The sequence below is a fragment of the Chiroxiphia lanceolata genome, chromosome 10, assembly GCF_009829145.1.
Source record: "Chiroxiphia lanceolata isolate bChiLan1 chromosome 10, bChiLan1.pri, whole genome shotgun sequence".
Classification (NCBI taxonomy): Eukaryota; Metazoa; Chordata; class Aves; order Passeriformes; family Pipridae; genus Chiroxiphia; species Chiroxiphia lanceolata.
In genome coordinates, this window is record NC_045646.1 from 20582317 (window position 1) to 20607587 (window position 25271).

The 25271-nt window shown below is 42.2% G+C and overlaps 1 protein-coding gene across 3 annotated transcripts in view; it reads left to right on the top strand.

Moving 5' to 3' along the window:
* Positions 1–25271, top strand: part of PIK3CB (phosphatidylinositol-4,5-bisphosphate 3-kinase catalytic subunit beta) — a 288112-nt gene that overhangs the window by 198453 nt on the left and 64388 nt on the right. For all 3 annotated transcript variants that reach the window (XM_032697650.1, XM_032697649.1, XM_032697651.1), the window contains one exon: positions 9904–10069. The gene's annotated coding sequence lies outside the window, so the exon portion shown is untranslated. The remainder of the gene's footprint in view (positions 1–9903; positions 10070–25271) is intronic.

Consider the following 25271-nt stretch of genomic DNA (forward strand, 5'->3'; position numbering starts at 1 on the left):
CAAGCCTTAGAGTCAAGATTTAAGGGTTAAGTATGTATTTTTAAGTGAAATTATTAAAGGAAAGCAGAAATTTTAAATTATAGTGGTTTAAAATGTTATTTGGGATATAATATATGAAGGAATTAGAATCAGATGGTTTTTAAGTTTACAGGTGTTATTTCACGAATTAAGACCTTTTTCACTACAATGTGGGGATTTCTTTTTCTTTATTGTGGCTGTTCCAAGTACTGGATCTGTAGTTAATGGTGTTTGAGAGCAAAGGTGTGTGAGAGCTGACACTTGATACTTTTTGCTGTTCTGAAACACACATCTAATCCATACTGTAACTGAGTTACCCTAACTGGAAGTTGTACTTGAGAAAAGGAATTGTAAATATAGTTTAATGACAAGGTAAGGATGCTCCTGAAGTTTCAGTTTAAATGATTCTGTGTTTGTATCCATTGCATGGGGCACTAGAAACTTGAATTTGTGTGGGATGGTTAAAGGCAGCATGCTTTCCTTTAGTGGCATTACCTCCCTGTAGTGTAAGATATGGATCCCTGCAGCTGAAACAGCCTTACCAAAGTCCTCTGCTCAAAGCTCCTGGAGTTAGCACACAGTGGTGAGGATACAGATCTATGTGTAGACAGGTATGGAAACATTTCCACACGCCAAGCATGCCTGAGCTGTCACTACCAACCAGGCTTGGCCTCCCATAGTCATTGTTATCTGCCAGATGAGTGTGCTCCCAGCTCCCTGGTGGGGATACAGGACCCTGCAGAGAGGGCAAGGAGTCTGTGCTGCTGCCAGACACTGTGTTACGTTACATCCACAAGATCGTGCTGGATGACAGGCTGAGGTCTGTCACTTCTTGCATAGGTTGAGCTAGAAGGGCAGAGTGCTGAGGGGTTGCAGGAGGTGTGGATTATGTACATTTATACTTGTGTGCAGTGCACACACCAATAAGCCCACTCAGGAAAGCCCCTCTTCTCTCTGTGGCACTGTGTCCTGCTTTATTCCATGCACTGCTGCAGTGGAGGCTGTGGCAGATGCCTGCCTCTTTCCCTGGGCCCCGTGGAGATGGATCCAGGCAAGAGCTGGGGAGCATGTTCTGCTTTGCAGGTGGTAGTGAGTGGGTGAAGGGGGAAAAGGAGAATGCAAATGCCTCCCTTGCTGTCATCACATTCCTCTCTGTATAGGAAATTTGCACCCGAGCTCTGGTGCCCTCAGTGCCCTGACTGAAAAACAAACAACTTTTCAGTTGAATAAAATGTCTCGAAGAGTCTAGAAGCCAATGGTCCTTCCAAGAGTCCTCTTAGCTTTAACATTTTTAGAAGTCTGGAAATCGGTGGTTTTATTAGTCTTTCATAAAAAAAAAGTTTATTTCACAGTATAAAGAAGAATTAAGAATGCAGAGAGTTATTCTTTCTTAGGAAAGCAGCACTGGCCAGCCCAAGCTTTCTCCAAAGGTGTTGGTGGATGGTTTGGTCTTTCCAATCATTCTTCTTCTGTGGGGGAACTAAAAGCAGCAGGGAAGTAGCATTCAGAAACCTTTCTTTAAAACTCTCCTTACTGAGCACTGGCATTCCTGTGATAGCATTTATGCAATCATTAACTTAGCAATCTTCTGAGCAGGACAGGCTCATTCTGGCATGGTTTTGCTTTGTGCCTGTCCTGATCAGCCCACACAAAAAAATAGGCCCCCATCAGTTACTGAGATGTGCACAACAGTTGTCACGTTGTTGTGATCTCATTTTGCCGTGGTGGGTGTAATTTCAGTTTCCCTGTGCTCTGTTGTCCTTGAACAGTTGCTGCTACCAGTGCTGCATACATAGGTGGGAAGCTTTGGTGATGGGAGCTGTGGTATTCACTATCACTAACCCCACTACTTCTCATCCAGATGTGGGAGATCAGGCAAAAAAGGCTGCTGCTGTAAGCAGGGGGACAGAAGGGGCTTGGAGGAGGTTTTCTCTGGTATTTCTGCTTTCCATATGTTACCCAAACAGGAGCACGGTTCTTACTATTTGCAGTTACTTAGACCCTTGAATCTAAGTAATGTTTAGCACTGCTATTGTCACATCCTCAGCTGGGCTGCAAGTTCTATTGCCAGGAAAACAACTATGGAAAGGAGAACAATCCAACTCAATCCACAACTCTCAGCCCTGTGCAGTTAACAGACATGAAAAGAAATAATTTATACTTGGAATAAGCTATAGAAAATGCATTACTTCACCTTCTTACTTAACAGCTCTCTTCAAACTTACTGCCCAAGCACTTTTCAGGGTGGAATTTGATGTTGTTTCCTGGGAGTTCCTTGGATACTTGAACCTGACTCAGTCTCTTCTGCAGAAAACCCTTCATGAAAGTATAAATTACAGTGGAAAATCCCAGAAATTTCCTTGGGCACTTCTCCATTGAGACTAATGACTTGCAGTCTCATGGAGATGATTCAAGAGCCCATCTTCATCCCAGTGGTGTTTTAGTTTTACAGCATGTCCCCTTTTGGTTAGTTGGCTCAGAACTGCATTTATCCCTGTTGTGGAGTGTCACAGACAGTAAAGGAAAGAAGTTACTGGCATATGCTGTGCAAGCAGTGTGCATGGCTAAAGCCATACTAAATCCCAAGGAGATTTCCTCTACCAAAGTGAAAAGAACTGTGGCTTCCCAGCACTGTGCTGTCACACCCTTGGGAAAAAATGTGAAAATTCAAAATTGGGGTGGGCAATATTGTTGGGCAACACATGATGGGGCTCATATAAAACATCTTTGGTGGTGTGAGAAAACCCTCAGTTTGTTTCCAATTGGAACTTGTCATTTGTTATGAAAAGTACTGCCAGAACTGTAACACTTGAGAGCTCAGGTTCCCCCATTGCATAGGATATAAGGCCCATCAGAGGCTTTCAGAGAGGGCTGTCTCTGAGTGAGGATTCATGAGGGAAGTTTTCAGGGGGTTTAAGATCTATCTTGGAGATATTACGGGAGGAAGATTCCAGTCGGTGATTGGTGAGAAGTGCTTCATTAATATTAAGTTTTAGGTGCAGAAGAACTGAGGAAGTTGTTTTTCCATTATCACAGGGGGAAAGCAATACCAGTCAAGCCAAGGCCTACAGCTGAAACGTTTACTGGAAGTGTTTACATGTTACTTAATACCTTGACATGTATTATTCAACTTGTGTAATGGCAGCTGGGGTGGAGCAGGGAGAAATGGCTTTGCATAAGAATTTGTTTGTTCCCCATGGAATAGTTTCCTGATCACAGCTACCTTCTTTGGCAGTGAGATACATTCCAGGAATTAAAAAAATGTTCTTGAGCTGCATTTTTATGAACTGCTGGAATGTGCTGTCTTGCAAAGGTGACCTAACCTCATCCAGATGGTTAGTCCTTCTCTGAGCAGTGGCACCCTGTCAGTCTTTGTTCAGGGTAGAGCAGAATTGCAGCAAAAGCCCCCTGTGAGTCCCCTCCAAGCAGGAGAGCCACACACTAAATGTTGGAGCCATTTAAATGGATGCACTTCTCATATTGGAAACGAAACACCACTTTCCCTCTCAGAGGGAGGCAAGTGCTCTCTCCTGAGCAAACCACTTAAGGTTCAGTTTTCCTCATGTGCCCAAAGGACTTCCTGAGCTGCAGCCAAATGGACTGTGTGTTGAGGAAAAGGCAAATAGAGCTCCCCTGCTCATATGAGCGACATCACAGTGATGCAGCAAAGGAGAATGGAAGGAGGATTAGATTGGGAAGCGTGAAGTTAGGTTGGCATCTCCCTGCTTCCCTGGTCTACACAGCCAGTAATTTCATGATTCACTTGCTGAATGATTTGTTTCGCTGACAAAGCTCTGATAAACAGAGACTTGGCATCATTTGCATAGGTGTTTAATCTAAAGGTGTATGAGTCATATAAATGAAACTTTCAGACTTGTTGTGATAGTTTGTCGCACAGAGTGGGTGAAACACACAGACTTTTATTTGGTTAATCAATAACTGGAAATGTAAAAACCAATTTAGCACAAAGCCTGGAGTTTCCAAAATAGTAAGACAGATTTAGTTTCTAGTTTTGAAAGGATAATCATATACTTGTCCTCTTACGCTGCAACAATTTGTGTGTTTGTGTGATGGCATCTAGCCAGACTTCGTAACATTAGCTCTTGAGGACTAAAAATGAAGATGATGCATATGTACCTTGGAGAAATTGTCTGAAACATAATTCCTAGGAACATGAATCTTCCTGATTCAGGAGGACTGGATTGTCTAGCAAGAAAAGGCTGTGCAGAGTATGCTTCAAAAAACGTACCAGTATTCTGGGAATCTCTGCTGCATTAGTTGTGCAGTGCTTGTTAATAACACTTCATGGATGCTGCTACAAAATGTGTCAATGTTTGTATTTCTGAGGATAGGACTCGTGGCTCTGGGTTATCAGAAGTTCAATTAATAGAACTGTGAGATGGAAGTGTTTTAGTCTGTTCCAGCAGAGCACTGAATATAAATGGTTCTCACTGATTTCAGTGTGTCTTCATGATTCTATTTGCACTGATCTTATTCTGGAAGAGCAGTTTTATAGCAAAATAAACATTGAAATTAAAGGCTTATGAATTAGTATTAGACAATATCTAGAAACTTGAAACATCCTTAATAAGAAATCTGTAAATGCCTTTTGAATGCCTTTTTGCTAGATATATGTATTTTTATAGTCCTTTTAAAAATAGAAACTCACCAGTAATATTAAAATTACAAAACATTCACCAGAGGGAAAAAGTTAAAATCTGAGATTTTTAAATAGGGATTCAAAATAATAGTGCATTTGTAGCTAAGAACTGATATTTTTAGCAGAATGATGATGCAAATAGTATTTGTTATTTTTCCTGTGCTTACTGATTTTTAAAATTTCACACCTTTTTTAGTTTGCCTTGCCCTGTAGGTATAGATAGATGTACTATGTATAGATGTACTGGCTTTCTAGTAGTGTGTGATAATCAATGAGATTATTGTGATTGTGCTTTCCATGAGACAGTGAAATGTTAATGCAGTACCTGTGTTTTATGGTAGCAGCAATGTATCTCATTTGCTTTTATCTCTTTCTTTGGTTTGCACGTGACACACAACTTGTGCGAGATAAAGAAAGATTTGGGTTTGAGCGAGTCTTTCGTGGTTCACAAATGGCACACGACCAAATTCTGAAGTGATGTGCACTGTGCACTGCAGGTCAGTAAATGAGTTTGACCACCCAAAGAATCAGTGTGCTTTTAGGCATAAAGACTGTGCTTCCTCTCTTGTGGCAGTTCCACACAAAATGAAGTCTTGCTAACCCTGACTTACACCATCGTGGCTGGACAAATGGTGCAAGTAAACTTGACAAAACATCAGGTGAAAGTCTCCTCAAGGCCAAACTCTGAAATAATACAGTGTACTTCATGTCCACAGTCATTAGAAATTGTGACAGACTCAACAGTATTCCTAATCATTATTCATTTTCACAGTTGTCACATCTGTTCTGTTATCAGATTCGCCTGAACAAAAAGGCCAGCTAGAAAATAAGTGTGTAAAGAAGGTGGGAGAGCTATGGATTTCTTTAAACCGTTTATGTTCCAGTTCCTGTAATGAATCTCTTCCTAGTCTTTGCCTCTGGCTGAGAATAGTAATATGCCATTAACCCAGGAGATTTAAAACGTGCAGTGCTGTGCTTGGAAGGGTGTCAGAAATTCCTCCTTTAAGGATGAGAGGGTGTTTGATTCCTTTTTCAGTTGTTGGATAGCCTAACCCTAGTAAGCATTTTAGCAAAAGGGAACTACTAAAGTAGTTGTGAAGCCTGATGTTTTTTCACAATTAGCAGATTGCAAAGAGGGGCTGGTAACACAGATGTAACCAGGCAGGTACAGCAGCTGTTACACTTGAAGTGCTATCTCACACGTTACAACCTGCTGGACATGGAAGCCTATTTTTAGTAAAAGAATAAATAAGCTGGCTGTGCCCTACTTTTTGTCAAAATGTGTCATGGGATCTTTGTATTTGATTAGAAAAGTCAGTAGAAATTACACAAGGGAACTCAGTGCCTTGTCCAAAAACTGGCAATTCTAACAATCCAGTGCTGCCTTTTATTACAAAAGTATGTTATTATTGGTTATGAGTTCAGACCCAAAGTGGGGACAGGGGATAATAGCTGGTGGGAGACTTGCCTGTGTGGGGCATGAGGTTAAATGTGGACACAAGTCCTGTTATATTAGGCACTAGCTATTCAAGATGCTTTTGGATGAAAGCATTTGTTTTGCATTGATGGAACTATTTTTGCAAAGTCTGTATTAGGAAACTGGGAAAATGAAAGATACGTAGAGTTACTTGTATGTAAAGAGAGAATGTAGCAGGAAAGTCAGTTGGCCACTTCAGGATGCTGTAGATTGTTGTAAAGACCTCACTTTTACTAATTCTGAGCAGGTTTTTTGTCTTCACTGGCTGATATAAGATGGTTGTGCACATACCTCATGAGCAAGCTGTCTTGTAAAGTGTGACCATACCCAGAAACCAGAACAGACACGGAAAAATATACATTGGCTATAATAGAGAATTAGTGAAAAGTAAGTACTTTCAATCAGTTTCTCTACAGATAAGGGATATTAAAAATTTGCTGCTTTATTACAATAGAATTGGCATAAGCTGATCAAAATGCCACCATTTAAAAGTGCCTGCCTAAGAGCTCCTGACTATGGAGTTACTGTATTTGGAGGCAATATGACGATGTGCCTTCTGAGTGTGGATTTACAGGGTAGGGCAGGGGGGTTCAGCTCCCAACTCTTACTGACACACTTGCAGCCTCAGTGCAGAGGGACTCTCCTTTCTGATTCCCCAGTCCACAGCCTGGATTTAGGGAGCTCAAGAGAAGCGTGCTCTGTGGGATCCCAAGCAAAGCTGGTGCTCCAGAAGGAGAGCTTTGGTGGGGTAAGACCTCTATCCAGCTTGAACCTGCTGCTGTACACCAGCTCACACAGCTTGCCTGGGCACAGAAAAGGGGAAGGAGCTGAGCCCACTCATTCACAGCAGGGCTGAGTCTGCCCTGGTGGGTGCATCAGCTGATGTGCTGGTACTGCTGGTGTGTTACAGTGGCCAGGGAGGTCAGGGAGGTTGAGGAAGAGGCCCTCTATTTCAAGTGGCTGTGTGTCGTTTCAGTTAGACTGAAATTTTTAAATGAGAGGCCTCAGACATGGAATTCAGTAGGTGGAACAGAGCAGTGAAGTGTCAGGATGGTGACTGTTTGGGTATGAGTGCTGCTGGCTCTTTGAGGGACTGCTGCAGATAACAGGGGGCTTTGCCTCTCTGGCTCCTGTACCTACACTGTAAGTTCTCAAAACTTTTCTACTGAATTTTACTCAAATAACTTGGTTTAGCAAAGCACTGTTAAAAGCTCTTGTTCTTGCTGCAGGCTGTTGCTTCATTAGCCAAACTCAGCATCCGTTTTGTCTGACATCTGCATTTGCAGCCTCGTCCTGAATGTCACTCAGCCCATTATTTGCTGCTGCCTCCCCCTTCCCCACAGTCAGTGTGAGACACAAAGGGAAGCTTATGATAGACACACATGCTGGTGCAAGCACTGGAACAGAGACCAACCTGCAGTACAGAGCACCCCGAGGGAATGTTATACTTCCAAAATTGAGCTGGTGTGTTACACAGAGTTGTTCACTGTGCCATTTGCGCTTACTGAGACACCTTCATGGCAATGGCCAGCTTGGATTTCACAGAATGGTCTGTCAAATAACTACAGAGATGGGGAAGGTCCAGGCCAGCAGGCCAGTTTTTATTTAGTAGCTGAGGCTGTTACAGGACCATGCTATCCACATACCTTATCTTCTGTCACATCATTTATATGTGCTGCCTTCCTTTAACCTGGGGCATGAAATCATGTATTGGGAATCTCTTAGTATTTCCCTTTTAGGAGATTATATATGGACTTTGACAGTTAAACCTGATTCTTGTGATTTATTTTCCTAAACATGTGGCTTGAAATAGTCAGACCAAAATTATTCACTTGTTTATTAACACCTCTTAAATTTCAATGGCTAATGATTTTATCTTCCAAATGGTAACAAGCTGCTACCTTAGGCAACAGGGGACATATTTTTTCTGGTATAGATGAAAGAGGGACTTAAAAGGGGACATGAAAGTTTTGTTAATAAGCTATTTTTTGAATGCTATAATCCAGACTGGTTTTCTTCTAGTGACTACTGAGGAGACTGACGTGTTATTTGTTATACACAAGATATTCTAAAGCCTTTTATTGTGATAACTACTGTCAGCAAGCTGACAAAGGGATGACCATGCAGTGTCTACTATTGCTCACATAGTAGCATAACCATTTGAACATAACCTTTTTTTTTTTTTGAAGAAAAGTAATACTGATGAAAGATTCTCATGTTATTCTGTATTCACCACCAAACATTTCTGTGCATTGACTACCCAAAGCTGATTTGGTTTGTAGATGTTGCCATTGTGTCACAGTATCAGACAGTAACAAGTTGCTATGAGTATTTAAGTTTTGTAATGAATGATTTCTAAGCATTTCCTGCCCAGTATTTTGCTGTGTTCTGGATTGTTGTACTTTAGATTTAACAACTTTGGTATTTTTCAGATTGGCTTTTTCTTCCTTAGGCCAAACATCCGTAACATGGCATTTCCACTTGCATTTTCTTTCTCTGTCTGGGTCTGCTGACACGGTTCTCTGAAGTTTACAGATACACAGATAATTTAGTTCCTTTTTTCTGATCACTGCAGTGACACAGGACTCAAATAATGCAAGCCCAGAACACTGGAAATGACACATTTTCAAGTGACCAAGAATGTGCCTTAGGTGTACAACTGTTTCACATGCAAAGACATGACTCAGATACAGCCTTTTTTTAGACAAAACCCCTTTGTTATATTGAGAACACATGTAACAATAGCCTGGGGGGTGAGAATAATAGAACGTTTGTTGTTTTGTGAAGGGGGGTGGGAAGGGAATCTAAAGATAAGGAAATTGAAAATTAAAATTTTATGTAAAGTCTGGGGTTTTTTTGCTGCCACGTAGGGTATAAAAACATTTCTTTAAGATGTTTCAAGACAAGTTCCTTATCCTTATTGCACACACTTTCCATGACAACTCCATGTGTGACAATAACATAAATATCATGCAAGTTGATCAACTATAATCTGGAAAATATTAATAACGACTGATTGAGAGCTCTTTATTCCCCCTGCTAAATACTGATATTGTATTTAGAGGTGTTAAAACAGAAAATAGAAAGGCAATTTGAAATCGGGGATTACAACCCTACAGACAAGCTCTATGTGGGCAGGTTTCATTGCAATCTATTCACAGATATAGCAGAAATTGTCTATACAAGACAGTTTTTAAGTACGTGGAACTTTATGGGCGACAGACACTTCAAGGCATCATTATTCAGTTGAAAAGATGGCAGTACAGTAAACAGATTTTTAAGCTTCTGGATTGTAGCCTTCTGCTTACTCTAGTAAATCACTTGCAACACTTTACAAAGACTGCTCTGGATCCTGTAGAACAACAACCTGATGTCACAAGATCCAGAATAAATAAAGAAACATTATCTAGCCTTTCCAGGCACAAATTCATTTGTCATCAGTGAGGCCAACTAGCAAGCCAAGGTTTCAATATCTAAGCCAAGACGATCTGGAATATTTAATGTCGAAACCACAAGTATTAGAATGATTTGAAAAGTTGCATATCTGGGACTTTTTGCACTACTGTACTTCATTAACACCTTATTTTTCAGAAATATATTTCAGTAGCAATGGAAACTTTAAACAAAAGAGACAAGTGGCTCAATATGCTGAACTAAACTTCATTGTGGACGTGATCCATTTGTGTGAGTTGTATGTTTGCCTTGATAAACCAGTTTCATTTGAAATCTGTTGGCTTTCTTTTTCCAGGAAAAAGGAAAGTCAAGTGGAGTTACCACACTCTGTGGTGTGAAGAAGCAACATGATGCTCAGGAACAATGAGCGGCCTTAAAGGAACTGGAAAGGAACTGCTTTTAGCAGGAAGGGGAACTGTTAATTGATACAGCAGAGAGGCTGTGAAGGCGACTGACACATGGTAGGCAAGATTTCTCATTAACTTCTGCCCTTCCACTGAGATTTGCCAGGATGTAGCATTGTGCGCTCACCATTCGTGCAAAATTCCCATTTGCTGAAGTAATGGGGAGATTATTGTCCTTCCCATAGATTTCTAGTTAATCCGTGTTGTAGTTGGTTGGTTGGTTTGGAACAAACAACTAAACATCCCCTAGATATTTTCTAATCTAAATTTAATGGATTTTTAGCGCCTTGAGAATCAGTAAGTGAAGTTGATGAGGAAGTAAATCCATCCATCTATTTTCAAAACTGGAATAACTGGAAAAATGAACAGACTAAAATAGACCAGACTAATGATATTGCATGATTACTAGCATAGGGATGTTAAGATATGCATAATATGATCATACTCTTTGTGGACAAGAATGTGCTATGCCTCGCCCTGTGTTCTTTAAAGGCGGCAGGAATGTTGCTGCTGATTTCAGTGGGTGGGGACGGCCCGCTGCATGCGAAAGTTGTTTCATTACCGGTTACATTGTACCTTGCTTTTCTTTACTGCTTCTTTTAAGCCTTAGACAAACACCTCCTTTTAAACGTTCTAGTTTCCATGCAATTATTCCTAACACCAAGACTCTTGAAATGAGGATGTGTCACAGAAATCATTGGCAAGGCAGTAAGCTGCTATAATGAAGTCTTCCCTGCTGATTTCCAATAGGGAAAGCTGGTCACGGATGAGCCCTTTCTTGTGTGCCCGTGGGTGGCTGCCCCTGTCCTCCGTCTGAGGGCTGTGCGGGGTGTGCGGCAGCAGCTTTGCGGGGCGCTGCGGGTGCTAAACGCGGCCGGGGAGCGCCAGGCGAGCGGCGGCAGTGGGACTGCGCGGCGGCCTGGGCTGGGAGCGCTGCGGGAGCGCTCGGGGGGATCTCGCCAGCGGCCCCGCGGCCCGGCGGGAGCGGGCGGACAGGCGACCCCCCCTTCGCCGGCAGCCCCGCAGCCCGTCCGGAGGCGCGGCCAGCGCCGTCCCTGCCGGGGAAGGGGAGCGCCCGCAGGGGCGGGACGCGCCGCGCCATTGGCCGCCGCCCGCGGTCTGAGAGCGAAAGCCCGGCCCGGGTTGGCGGCGCCGGGCCGAGGGCGAAGCTATCGCCTTGGTAACCCCGGCGGGGCGCAGCGGCCGGTGCCGGCCGAGGGAGCGCTCCCCGCTGGCGCCAGCGCCGCCGCGCTGGCTGGGCTGGGGCGGCACGGGCAGGTGAGTGTGCGGGGCGAGCGCGGCGCTGTGAGGGCAGGTGAGTGTTCGAGGCGAGCGCTGTGCTGTGAGGGCAGGTGCGTGTGCGGGGCGAGCGCTGCGCTGTGCCGCGGGTGCGCACCGGGGCCGCGGAGCGGGACGGGCGGCCGGTGCGGACTGCGCTGGGGCTTCTCCTCGGCCGCCACCGCCGGCTCCTGCCGGTGCCTGCCCGCCCCGCTCCGCAGGAAGAGGCGCTGCTCCAGTTGCGACACGGCGGTTGCTCAACCGCGCGGGGGAAGGTTTCGGCGGGACGCGGCCGTTTGGCAGCGGAAAGGGGCCCGGCCCGGCTCGGCCCGGCTCGGCTCGGCGGGCGCCTTTGTGAGCGGCCCTGAGCGACCGCGGCGGGAACGGCCCCGCAACAAGTGCCCGGCGCGCCCGGGCCCGTCCGCTCTGTGCTCAGCCGGGCCGGGGCTGCGGCTCCGGCGGCATCGGAGCCCCCGCTGCGACCCGGGGGCCCCTCCCGGTGCGGGGCAGCGCTCGAAGCCCGTGTGCCCTCCGCTGCCCCGGGGCCCGGCGGCGCTCGCACAGGCTCGGCCATCCCTGGGTGTGCGGCGCCTGCTCCCCCCAGACCGTTCTCGGACGAGCTTTGCGCTCTGCCTGCTGGTTTTTTTCAATGGTTTTGGTTTTGGTTTTTTTTTCCCCCAGCTGAGAACTCTCTGTGATTGCTCAGTGAATTTTAAGCGGCGTTTAGGTTACTCGATGCTCCTGGTTGTTTTCAGCCGGGTTTCTGAGCGTTGTTTTCCTTCCGAACCGCAGGAATTTGTATGGCAAAGCAGTATTTCGGAAATGTGTTTCCAGTCAGATGCCCACGCTCTGTGCAGCCCGGCGCGGGCAGCGCGCTGAACGGTACTTTGGCAGCGTAGAGGCATCCTGTACTCTCTTAACAGACATCTAAACTATTCCGCAGACGGGGAGCTCTTTCTGTGAAAGGGGGGAATAAATCTTCATTAGTCCCAAAGAGTTCCTGAAAGAGAAACGGAAACCTCTCATGCCAGATTCGCTGGTTGTCTAGCTCCAACACGTGTGTGTTTAGACTCATGTTGGATACCTCCCAAACTCCAGAAAGCTTAGTTTTTATTGGGTTTTTTTTGTTAGCTTTTCTTTTTTTTCCGAGGACTTTATGCACTGACAGTCTTTTCTTGTATGTATTCTTCTCAGTAGATACACTGATGAGGGGGTTTTTCATTTGGAATTGATAACTGTAGCCATAACTGTAAATGTGATGTACTCTAAGTTCATACTGCTGTTCTTCTGTTGATACTGAACTTAATTTGGGCTTAAGTTACTGAAGATAGGCATTAACAGAAACCCCAGCAACACATTATTTATGTTTTCATGACTGTAATTTAGGATTTGAAGTTAGATGAACACATTAAGAATGTCATTGAAATTTGATTGGCTTGTGGTTTGCAGTTTTAGCTAGAGATTCCCACAGCTGTATGTCTTCAAAAATTAATTAAAAGATGAAATAAAACTTTATAACATGCTTGCTTTTAGGAAAGTTGCACGTAAAGGAATATTGAATATCCATCCATATGCTTGGCAAAGGGTTGTGAAGTCTAGTGGAATGCATTCAGGTGGCTGGGGAATCAATCACCAGATCACTTGGAAACTTTGATCCAGAAGCTTCAGTTCAGACTGATGGTGGTTTGGAAGTTTCATTCCAGCAAGCAGTGCTTTTCAAAAGAGTGGGGAATCAGAAAAGGATTACTGAACTAAAATTTGTCGGTAACTGTTTTATTGGCCTTTTTTAGAGTGTCATGGATATTGGCAACATCAAGAATGTTTTGGTGTGGATTGACTTGGAAACATGCTAGGGTGGGGTTTTTAACATTGATTAAATGTTTTTTTGCATGGTCTTAAAAATATATTTGTTGATTGTCTATTTAAATATCTGTTATTCTTGAGTAAAAATCACTTCTATTAAGTCAGGTTTCACTTCCCTGGAATATCTGATGTCATAAATTCTCTAGTTCTCCAATTGTCTATGGACTTTTGGCAGAACTCCAATTTCTGGTGTAGGAAAGCCTTCTTAAAAAAAATAAAAACCCTTTCTTTGGTTTTTGTGATGTAGTAAAGACAGAATATGTCCTGCTCCACTGCTCCTTTCGCTTTAATAAAGTTTGCATATATCTGCAATATGCTCTCTTTTGCAAGTAATTTAAAACCAAAGTCCAGTAAAAATACAAGCTGTTAGATTGCTATATATACACGAGGAGGGTGCAGGAGAAAATACTGTTGTTGTTTAGAATTTGGGTGGAAATGCAGGCTGGTGTTTTGGCTGGGTAGCTTGAAAGCTGGTATTGTGTTTCAGTGACCAGAGGTGCAGAGTTCAAGTAGCTTCAGTGCTTTTTCACAGATCTAGAGACACACATGGAAGTTTTGCCCTTGGTTCTTTAAAAGTTGTCACCAGTTATCTCAAAATAAATAAGGGGGGTTGCTGGATTGTAGAATGTGGCATTGTATTTATTCAAAGTACATGGGGCTGCACTCTTGGGAGCAGCAGACCGTTAAATTATGAAGTTTGCCCCTTTGCACAAGTGGCAGTTTCTGTGAAAACAATCCCTGAGAAAAGAGTCTGAAATGAGCATCATTTACACAGTTGCGTAGGAAAAACTTGCTTGTTTGTTTTGAGTTTTCTTTTTTTTGGGTTATTTTTTGTAAATGTGTGTTTTTACTCAAACTGATACCCCTGGGCAAGGCACCTGGTGTTACACACTACGTCTCAAATCATTTGCCTGAGAATATGAGGACTTTGAGTTGCAGAGGACTAGAATTCAGTGCTGGTGTCTGAGTGCAGTGAAACAATTTGTTTTGTGGCAGTGCTGCTGCTTCTTCCAGTCACTCATTCTGCAGAAGTTTCACTGTGTCTTGCTTTGATAACTAAATCAGATCTGGGGGCAAAGATCATCTTGTGTTAGAAATTGAAGGTTTTTTAAATTTTAATTAATTGTAGTAGTAACTTGTAAGCAAGCAGTTTTGCTTTGGGTTGGTAAGGTGTACACCTACGGTCCAGAATGAACAGCAGGTAACCCAGTGGTGGTTCTTTGAAAAATCAGTTGGAGATGCTGCAAAGTGAAGGTTACATGTATCTGTACGATTCCTGAAGTACCAGCTACTTTGTAAGCAACATCGACCAATCTGTGTTACATTCTGTGTCAAATTTACGTGGGTAAATCTTTTTATCTCAACCCTTGGCAGAAATAAATTCAGGAATGTGGTTTCATTTACATACATTAAGAGTTGCAGAAGAGGCCCTGATGTGCAAATGCTTGTGGGTTTCCAGCTGCCAAAATAATTGAATTTACATACTGGCTTCAGAAGATTAAAGAAACAAAGAGTGACACTGATGAGTCAAGAAAAGCTTCCTTTGAAGGGTGGGATTGGGGCAGTTCTGCTCGTCTACTGATAAATTGTGTGTGTGTGTGTGTGTGCACTGTTACTTGGTTTGGCTTTGCCAGTTTTAGGCAGCCTAAGTGTAATTGCTACCGTGCTACAGAGACAGCCTTGCAGAAAACCGGTTGTGCACAAATAGAGGATCTGGGCTGTCCTCGGGTACCTTCTTTGTTACTTCCACTTCACAGCTTTGACTGTTACCTGGGGGGCAGGTGGCGGCTTTTCAGTTGCGTTAAAAAGGAGGAAGGCAACTGTGAGAACCTCGAATACTTAGTTTCTTTGCTTATGTACTCTTGACTAAAAACTGTTAATTAGTTGAACTCAAGAGGAACTTGCCTTTGGAGTTACATCTACATATGTAGAAATATTTTTTGTATCTACTTCTAAAAGAGCATAAGACTTAGCAGTACTGTAATTTTTCTCTCAATGCAAAATATAGTTAATATAAATTTGCTACTCACAGCTTGCTTTTCTTTCAAAATTTTTAAACTTGCGTATTTTTGATAAGTAGCATTGCATTAACTTTTTACTATGGAACTGAATGGTAAAGGGTGCTCTTCTATTTCTAGAACACCTTGCTATTAGTTGTAGTAGTCACTCTGATTTTTAGAATAGCTTTGTGAATTCATCAAGGTGTCTTAAAGGACATCAGAGATGTTGATGTTTAGTTTTATGCTTGTGTAGCTTAGCTCAATGTGTTGCTGTATTGCTGAAGAGTTTGACTTCCCATATTCGGTTGGTAAATAATCTTTTACTACTTCACTAATGGCTGTATAAAAACAATTCTTTTTCTGTTTTCCGGAAACTATGATGATTGAATGGGAAAGATATGCCCTGTAATGGAAACAAGTCTATGTTGTGGGTGTAATTTTTGTGCCTGTACATGACGTTCTTTCCTCTTTGCAAGGATCTACTCGTAAGAGGTGAAGAGGTGGCAGTCATGTTCTCGTGACTGTCTTTTGGTGTTCACTTTTGGGGACCACCAAAGGTTTAAATTGAAGAGTATAAACTTCTTTTCACTGTGTTCTTCTCAGGCTTTTTCCTCAGACTTCTTGTACCCAGAGCAGAAAGCAGAGGCTTTTTTTCATGTGTTGGTTGGGAACTAATGGACACTTTAAAGTGATGTGTAGTCCATTAAGAGGTGCAGTGTTCACTCTCACTTTGGGTCCTTCCTGTCTTCTCCTTCCCCCCAGGCACGATATATCCACTGGAATTAAAGAAATCCACAACCCTAGGAGAGGATTTAAAGATGAGCTAGAAGATACAAGTTTTTAGTTGGCATCAGCTGGCAGCAATTTTGACACAGCTTGTGTGGCTGTTAGAGGTAGATAAGCAGTTTTGTGGAAGTCATGTGTTTGTGGTTAGTGTTGTCAGTTAATAAGAATTCTTAAGAATATTGATGTATCTTCAGTTTTATGGTACAGTGCTGCTATGAAACATTTGCTAATTCTTAGTGTTTCTGAAAGTCCTTTGCTGTCTGCAGGCACAGGAGGTGTCTGTAACAGCAATGAAATACTTGTTTATGAAAGCTGTTGTGTGGAATGTGCAATAGCTGGTGTTCTGTGTCATTAACCTGACATTTTAAGAGGTTCAGAGTCCTGCTGTCAAGTGGTTTTGTGACAGGTTTAATGTGGAAGACGTGTTTGTATGCAGCTACAGAGTACTAGAACCAGTTGAAAAATCAGAGTAGGTGGCTGGTTTGGAGAAGATTGTAAAAAAATCTAGAAAAAAGAATGACTTGTAACATTTTTTTTAGTGCTAGAGGTTCTTATGGGAGCTATCTATTGAGCAATAACTTTTTACACTTTTGTAAATAAGGTGCTTGAGAGATACATTTTGATATTTTTGCATCATTTTGTTTTCTAAGAAGAAAAGATGATATTTTGAAATGTGCTGTGTTATTTTCAGTTAACAATTTTGTGTTCATGAGTATAGAATGTTAATAACAGAAGAATATGAAGCACAGTTGATTTTAAAAGCTGATTACATTTGTGTCACTGCAAAAGGCAGCCCAAAAGCCTGCTTTTGAGTACTGCAGAGTGATGGTTTTCTGTCAGTGATGTGAGTGTTGCTGTTTAGTGTTGTGTCCTCCAGAAGGCTGTGGTTTGTCAGCCTGTGGTTTGTGCCTGCACACACATTGGTACAGACACTCGTACAGGGGAGAACCAGGTAAACAAAGGTAAATGTCAGTAGAAACTCAAAAAGCTAAGGACAAAGCTGATGCAGTAGAAAGAAGCATGTGAAGTGTTATTTTAAAATTGCATTGGGCACTGTACCCCCTTCCTGATTGACTTCATGCCTCAGATTCCTTTTCTGGTTTTGAAGAGTACTTTGGTCCTTATGCCTGTACTTTTCCCCCTTCATCTACCTCTCATATTCCAGGATTTTTTACTTGCTTTTCTTCTTCTTACAGTGTGTCACCAAGCTTACTACTCTTGGCTTATTCCTTCTCTCCACATCTGCCATTATTTCCCTCCCAACCCCCAAAGAATTTAAGAACCTGTGTGTTAACCACGTCTTTGCTCTGTTTAGTGCCTTATCTTTTCACACTGCTGGTTCTTGGAGGCCAGTGCTCCTTGCAGTGCCTGTGGGGCCCCGTCCTGAGGATATGTTAGAAATAATTTATGCTTTATAAAGTATAATATGCTGTAGAACAGAATCTCTAGAAGAAAGGACTCTCTGGTGATGGCTGTGGGGGGAAGGAAACGAACAGTCACAGATGAGTCCAGGCTAGGACAGGAGTGGCCTGCTGTGCTGTGGGCTGGTGGTCAGGGGCTAGAGGTACACAGGGAGATGTAGGGGCTGGCATGGTACCAGTTGTGATGCTGGGAGGGCTGCTTTGGGTCCTCTGCATTTTGGTGCTTGAAGATGGCTTGAAATATTGTTCATTCTCTGCAGGTGTTTGAGTTTTGGGTCCTTTTTTGTTTTTTTTCCAGATCCCTTTTGGACTTACGTGTGTGCTGCTAGGGGAGGCAAAGCCTTTGGGATTTTCAGACCGCCCCACACAGTGTGGGCTTGGAGTATTTCTGTTTCTGGCCTTTAGTGCTGAGTGTCTTCCTTTTGTTTCAGCTAATACAGAGGAGTACCTCTGAATTTACTATCTGGTTATCTGTATGCCCTGCTAAGGGTGCAATTCAAGACATCAGTGAAGATATTTAAGGAGGATTGTCCAAGTCCTAACCAGGGACCCTCTAGGCAAAGAAGAGTTAGTTGTTGGTGTACAGACAGCAGTAAAACACAGCATAGTGTATCTTTGTGTGTCCAGTCTGTATGGGCACTTGCAAGGGCAGCATCAAAATGTGAGGAGACACAAGAATTTAAGTCCTTTATTGATTAATGGATATCTACAAGACAAAATCCCTAGTAATGAGTCAAACCTAGTAGGAAATAAAACTTGAAAGGTAGAATCACAGAATGATTTGAGTTGGAAGGGACCTTAAAGATCATCTCATTCCAACCCCCTGCCCTGGGCAGGGACACCTTCCACTAGACCAGTTTACTCCAAGCCTCATCCAACCTGTCCTTGAACATTTCCAGGGATGGGGCAGCCACAACTTGCTCTACAACTTTACAACATCTTTGCAACAATGTAACTTTACAACTACCTCAAAGGAGGTTGTAGGCAGGTGAAGGTCAGTCTCTTTTCCCAAATAGCGAGCAATTGGATATTAGGAAAAATTTCTTCACCCAAAGCATCGTCAGCGTTGGAACAGGCTGCCCAGGGAAGGGGTGCAGTCACCATCCCTGGAGGTGTATAAAAGATGTGCAGGTGTGGCACTTGGTGTCATGGTTTAGTGGTGGGCTTGGCAGTGCTGAATTAAATGTTGTTCTCACTCTCAAGGGCCTCTTCCAGCCTAAATGATTCTATGATTTTATTCCTTCAGTTTTTTGTGTCAAGTTTGAACGGAAGTACCATGTGGAACATGATGGATTGAGCCATAATATCAGGAGGTGAAGAATGCTTGTCTACATCTGCTGAAGTATTTGAAGTTATTTACTTGTAGTAATGACTTCAGTGTGTGTCTGTATGTGGAGAAGAGCTGTCTTGTTTTTATTTATTAGGCAATCTGTGATACATGCTGACTGGAAAGTGAGTAGTAGTTTCTGAACCCCCTTGAGTGAAGAAAAACATTAGTTTGGCAGATTGTCAGCAGCAAATAGTACATTAATTTTTGGCACAAAACTTGCTAGCAAAAAAAGAGACTTTATGTTGCTAATAATAAAAATGAAGAGGGACCGATTATCTGTGCTTGGTAGGCTGATATTTGATATCCACATAAGACAGAGACAATGCTTTTGAAAAATGTCCTTTTATATTTTATTAAAAATAAAAAAAAGTCTATAATATATTGATAATTTGCATCCAATTACATAACTAACTTTAAATAAATTTTATTATGTTTACAAACTATTACAAACTATGTATAAAGTATGGCAAAATTTCCAATGTGTTTAAAGAAAGAGGTACCATGATTCAGATGTGTATTAATCTGTGTAGAATAATGTGAGTCTTCATGCTAGGCCAGTTTTACTCCCCCCAGTCCTTCAGAAGGATGTTTTTACATCTACTCATCATCATCATCATCATGGCTGGGCTTTGCTAACGAAGATTTGGGAAGGGCTCTACCCACCTTTGTCACAAGGGCGCTGGTGGTAAAAAGGCCAATACGAGACAGACGTGTCCGATTGCAGAAGGCACAGCAGAAAGACTCCTTAGGTGGTACATTCTGCAAGGCACAATTCTTTCTGTGTTGTCTCTTCTCCTCAAGGGTGATCCTGCTGCGTTCTCAAAGGCATCAGCAGCGTTATAATTGTTGTGTCTCCAGACCTCCCGATGGAGGCCAGAGTAGACCAGTTATGATGATCAATGTGGCCAAGGCTGAGATGTTGTTTCAGGGAGTCCTTGTATCTCCTTTTTGGGGCTCCTCTCTTGCGGTAGCCGGTGGCAAGTTCACCATAAAGCAGGATCTTAGGGAGGCGGTGGTTGGTCCTTCATCCTGGAGACGTGCCCTGCCCAGCACAGCTGTGTTCTCAGTAACATGGCCTCAATACTTGTGACTGCTGCCTGTTCTAGAACAGATGGATTGATCACATCATCTGCCCAGTGGATGTTTAGGATTGTACGGAGGCAGCGCTGATGGAAGCATTCGAGGAGTCACAGGTGCTGGTGGTAGATGACCCATGATTCAGATCCATATAAGAGAGTAGTCAGCACTGTGGCTCTGTAAACACTGATCTTTGTACTTTTCTTCAGGTGTTTATTACGCCAAACTCTTTTATGGAGTTTTCCAAAAGCTCTCTATGCCTTTGCTAACCTGTTGTCTCTCTCCCTGTCAGTCTTACCATCTGAGGAGATGAGGCTACCTAGGTAATTAAACTCCTGGGCTGATTTGAGCTCTGATTCACCAATGGTGATATGAGGATGATGGAAGACTTCCTGAGGTGCAGGTTGATAGAGAACTTCTGTCTTCTTTAAGCTGACTTCCAGCCCAAAGAGCTCAGCAGCATCTGCAAAGCAGGATGTTAAACGCTGCAGAGCTGCTTCTGTGTGGGCAACAAGGGCGGCGTCATTAGCATAAAGCAGCCCCTGGACAAGATGGTTTAAGGTCTTGGTGTGGGCCTTCAGTCGCCTCAGGTTGGAAAGGCTCCCATCAGTATGGTATCGAATGTAGATACTGTCCTGATCATCAAGGTCTGCTGTGGCCCTTTGGAGCATCATACTGGAAAAGATTGTGAATAGGGTTGGTGCAAGAACACAGCCTTGTTTCACAGCATTGGTAATTAGAAAGGGCTCAGAAGGTGCATTGCCATAACTGACTTGGCCGTGCTGATCCTCATGGAGTGAGATGATCATTTTAAGGAACTTGGGGGGGACAACCTAAACGTTCCAAAATCTGCCACAGACCTTTTCTACTCACAGTATTTATTGAAAGCCTTGGTGAGGTCAGCAAAGGTTACATAGAGACCTTTGTTCTGTTCCCTACACTTCCAGTTGTCTGAGAACAAACACCATGTCTGTGGTGCTCCTGTTGGCTCTGAAACCACACTGACTTTCAGGTAGAATTCCTTCTGCTATAGTGGGTATTAGTCTGTTCAAGAGTATTCTTGCCAGGATTTTGCCAGCAATGGAGAGCAGAGTAATACCACGGTAATTTGAGCAGTCTGATTTAGTACCTTTCTTCTTATATAGGGTGATGATGACTGCATCATAAAGGTCTAATGGTAGTTTCCTAGTTCCCAACAGTGTAGTAAGAACTTGTGAAATTTAGCATGGAGTGCTTGGCCCCCATGTTTCCAGACTTCAGATGGAATTCCATCAACCCCAACTGCCTTGCCAATTTTCACCTGCTGTATGACCTTAAGGGTTTCTCCCAAAGTGGGGGCAGTATCCAATTCATACTTCACTGGTTGTTGTGTGATGGACTGAATGACTGTGTCTTGGACCACACTGTTGGTACTGAAAAGGGTCTGAAAGTGTTCAGACCATCGATTCAGAATGGAGGTTTTATCTGTCAGAAGTGTTTGACCATCAGTGCTGAGTAGAGGACTTTGAGCTTGGTCTGTAGGCCCATATGCTCTTTTCAGGGCTTCATAGAATCCTCTGTGATCACCTGTGCACATCTACTACTAGTGGTGGTAATGTAGGGAAGTAATAATTTTATTAAAAATGTTTACTTACACTTGAATCAGGGGATCTGTAGCTGTGCTGAAAATTTTAGAAAGCTCAGCATAATGATCTAACTTTATTTTTACCTGAGTAATAATAGTAACAATGTTTTGTTTAATGAATTGTTGCTTTAAGTGTGAGGGTAGCATTTTTTAATACTCAAATGTGGTTCTGCATACGTTCTTAGAGTCCAGCTAACAGAAGTACATAACAATTGTTTATTTTCATATGGCAGTCTGTTTTGATAACTAGTGATTTCTGCTTCCTTTGGGTGCTGTAAATAAATCTGGTGTAGGAAGATCTGCAGTGATTAACAGTAGCAGAAAAGTACTGCATGAAAAGAAAAGATTATTTAGTAGGAATACAGTTCTTCAGTAAAAAGTTTTGCAAGAATGTAAAGATGCCACTGTAAAACTTATAAGTAATGTTAAGACCACAATCAAGTCTTTTCCTCATCATTTCTCATCATGAGTAGGTCACAAAGATTTGCAGCAGCTCTGTATGTGCTGAAGCTGAATGCACATATTGGCTGCTGTCAGAATTTCTATCACAGCCAATATGCTGGATTACAACTCACTTCATATTTGATTTGCTATTCACCACAAGATGACAGAAGTCCTTATCTATTTCTACATTTTAAACAAAGAACTCCTCTCTCTGTATTCTTTCTCCTTTACTCCATTTTGTTTAACTTAAAAGCTTCAACATTCATTTACTTGGGTGAGAAATACTGTGGGTGAAGCACTGACTGGGGATTTGTAATAATTGGCTGCTATTTCCAAGTGTGTCACACAGCTGCTCTGTGAATTCAGAGACATTTGGTTATCATGGTGTGTTTTCATCTGTGTTTTGGGGAGGAGGCACTTTTTTCTTTCTTTGGTGTTTTTGAGTGGTAAACTTTTCTTGTGTTTATGTCCTTGAACAAACATAATGTCAACTGTCATCCCTGGAGGGATTTAAAAGCTGTGTAGATGTGGCACTTGGGGATATGTTTTAGTGATGGACTTGGCAGTGCTGGAGGAACAGCTGGACTCAGTGATCTTAGAGACCTTTTTCAACCTTAATGATTCTAAGTTGCAGTGCTGCTTTAGGATAAATGCAAGCACTTAATTGAAAAATACTCTGTAGCAGCTCTGGTAGGTGAAATGGATAGCAAATAACTTTTTATGTGCTTTATATTAGAATGGAGAAAAGGTAAATGTGTTTTAAGTGGCCCCATTAAAAAAAGATCCATTTAAGCTACTGCATATGATCATTCCAGCTGATGCACAGACTGGCTTTGCTTACTGTCTGTGCAAATGCTTTTTGAAAGTAAATCTCCTTTATTGCATATAAAAAAAAAGGGACAAATGATTCTTAAAAAGTAGGTACAGGCAGACTGCAGTACAGCATCAAAACTATTTTTAAAGCATCATATTAAAAGATGAAAAACTCAGACTCTTTAGTGTATTCTTGTCATGGGAATAGAAATATGAATGATTAACCCCTTTCTATTTATAGCTGTTTTCTCTTGAGTTACAATTCCTGTTCCAGTTAACTTCTAGGTAAATTTTATGAGAAGGCAGAGTAATTCTTGTCTTAGTCTATCTCTGCAGATAGTCATTTTAGTATCCTCAAGTTACTTTCTTTTTAATGTGCATTTCAGAAATCACATCTGCATTTTGAGATACATTTCTAATTTAATAACTTGTCAGCTTTTATTGCATGCAACTACAGGATTTAAAGAGGCCTCTTCAGCATTTGGTGGCTCCTTTTGTCAGTTTTGAAAATACTTAAATATTTAAAATGCTTAAGGCTGATCATCTGGGGTTATTGGCTCAAGAGAATGAGGTGGAGGCTGCGTGTGCTATACTGCTAAATCTCAAAACAGCCAGACAATAAATATATATCAATTACTATGAAAGTCTTCCACCCTCTTGATGCCATAAGTTGCTTTTTCATTGTTGACTTAATTGGGACTTGTCAGCCAGGACAGTAGCATGCTACTTTTTGGGTGTTTTTTTTATCTCTATTTGTGGAGTAAGCAAGGGTTTCTACCTATGTAATGGCAGTTTTCTTGAAAAAGAGGCAGTGTGGGTGGTTAGACCCCTTGTATAAGAAAGGTTCTTCAGAAACAGCAGCATTCCTGAAACCTTCAGCTCAAATATGTACATTTTGGTGATTAACAAGCCCAGTTAACCTGAAGAAAGATTTATTGGGATGCAGTGGCAAAGGAAATGGTTTGTTGTTTAATTTTCGGTTGTTCTGTGATTTACTGGTGAGAAGTGAAATGGGATTCTAGAAGAGCTTTGTTTTCTTTCTGACTTATCATGGGAGAGCATTTGAAAGGAGTTAAAGCAAATATTTTCTGAGTCTTTCCTGGGTAAGTCACTCTCGTGCTCTCAAGTGAGGTGTTGAGAAATTTTTATCTTGGTCAAGCCGTTATTGTTTGTGTGAAAACTGAGAAGCCTTTGTTTTCATTTGCAAGTCACTTTTTTGGTTTCTGATTTTATGGCATATTTTAAGAATTGCTTTTTTAAGCATAGATGGTGCTGTTCCAGCAGCTCTCCCATGTGCCTAGGTTTACATCCCTTGAGTGCTACTACTCCTGTTGTTTGGAGATAAAGTGATGTGCTGTGGTGCAGGATGTGGTTCTGATGGAGTGAAGGCATTGTTGAAAGAAAGTCTGTCCAGTGACTGGCTCTGGGAAAAGGGGGAGCTCACGCTCATTTATTGGGGAGAGAGAGGTGTTTGAGATGCCTATTGCCAGAAACTGGTGTAAATATTGATCTCATAAGTTAGTGGTAACAGGAGGATAAATCCCTTCTCCAGAATGCATCTGCTGCCTCTCCTCAATCCTTCCACAGCTTACCCGTGAAAATGTCAGAGAACTCACCATTTTCAGTCCAGCCTTTGTCTTCTTTTGTCTTGTGTTTTTGAGATGTTAAGAGGGTTGCATTTTATTCTTTCCATCTTGCTCTTCACGGTTCATCTCAGTGCCAGGGATTGCTTTGCAATTTGATCCTATTGGATATAGATTTATTCTTGATCTGGTTAGAGCACTCCTATTCACTGTAGCATCTATGGTGCTAGAGGTAGGAAGTCATTCCCCTGTATTAGAGACCTGTATTAGAGGTTGCTGTCTTTATGGAAGAGACCTATTCCCAAAGGATTTCTGTGCTCTGCCAGTGCTGCTCTCACACAGGGTCACAGTGTCACTGCTTTGTGTGGAATTCTCTGATGTGAATAAATGTGGCAATGCCCTGCACGGGTCTGAGAGCAAATTACGGCTCTGGCACTGCTAAGGCTCTGCTCTTCCTCAGAACATGGAAGTGGATTTCTCACTGCAGTGTTCCTGACACCACAAAATCTTTGACTTCTGTCAGAAATAAGCCTGTAAAACAGGCAGGTAGTTAATGCACTGAAACCCTTTCATTAATGAAGGAAGCCAAAAAATGCCATATAGTCTCAATCACTGTGCTGAGCATTGCAGCTGATGAAAATAGAAGGTTTTGGATTGGTTGATTTGTTTTTACATCGAGTGTTCTGTAAGTTTAGGTGCTCTGTCTAAAAGCAGTGTAAAATATGTGAATACTGTTTAAATCTGGCTTATGGATTCAGATTTGAACTGTTGGTTTTATGAGAGGAGACTTGTCTTTTGGTTGTGGTTTGCTTTTTTTTTTTTTTAATCAAGCTCTCCTACTTCTAGCCTGGGATTTGTGCAAATTTGGGGTTCTTCAATTATGCAGTGTTATGAGTTGTGATGCTGAAATTATGCTTGATATTTAAATTTTTTTTTTATATGAAGTCTTACTACCTGAAAGAATGGGGAGTGGGGAGCAAGACCAAATTAAAATGCACAGTTATAAGAAAGAGCTTAATAGATTTGCTTTTGAGTGTTGG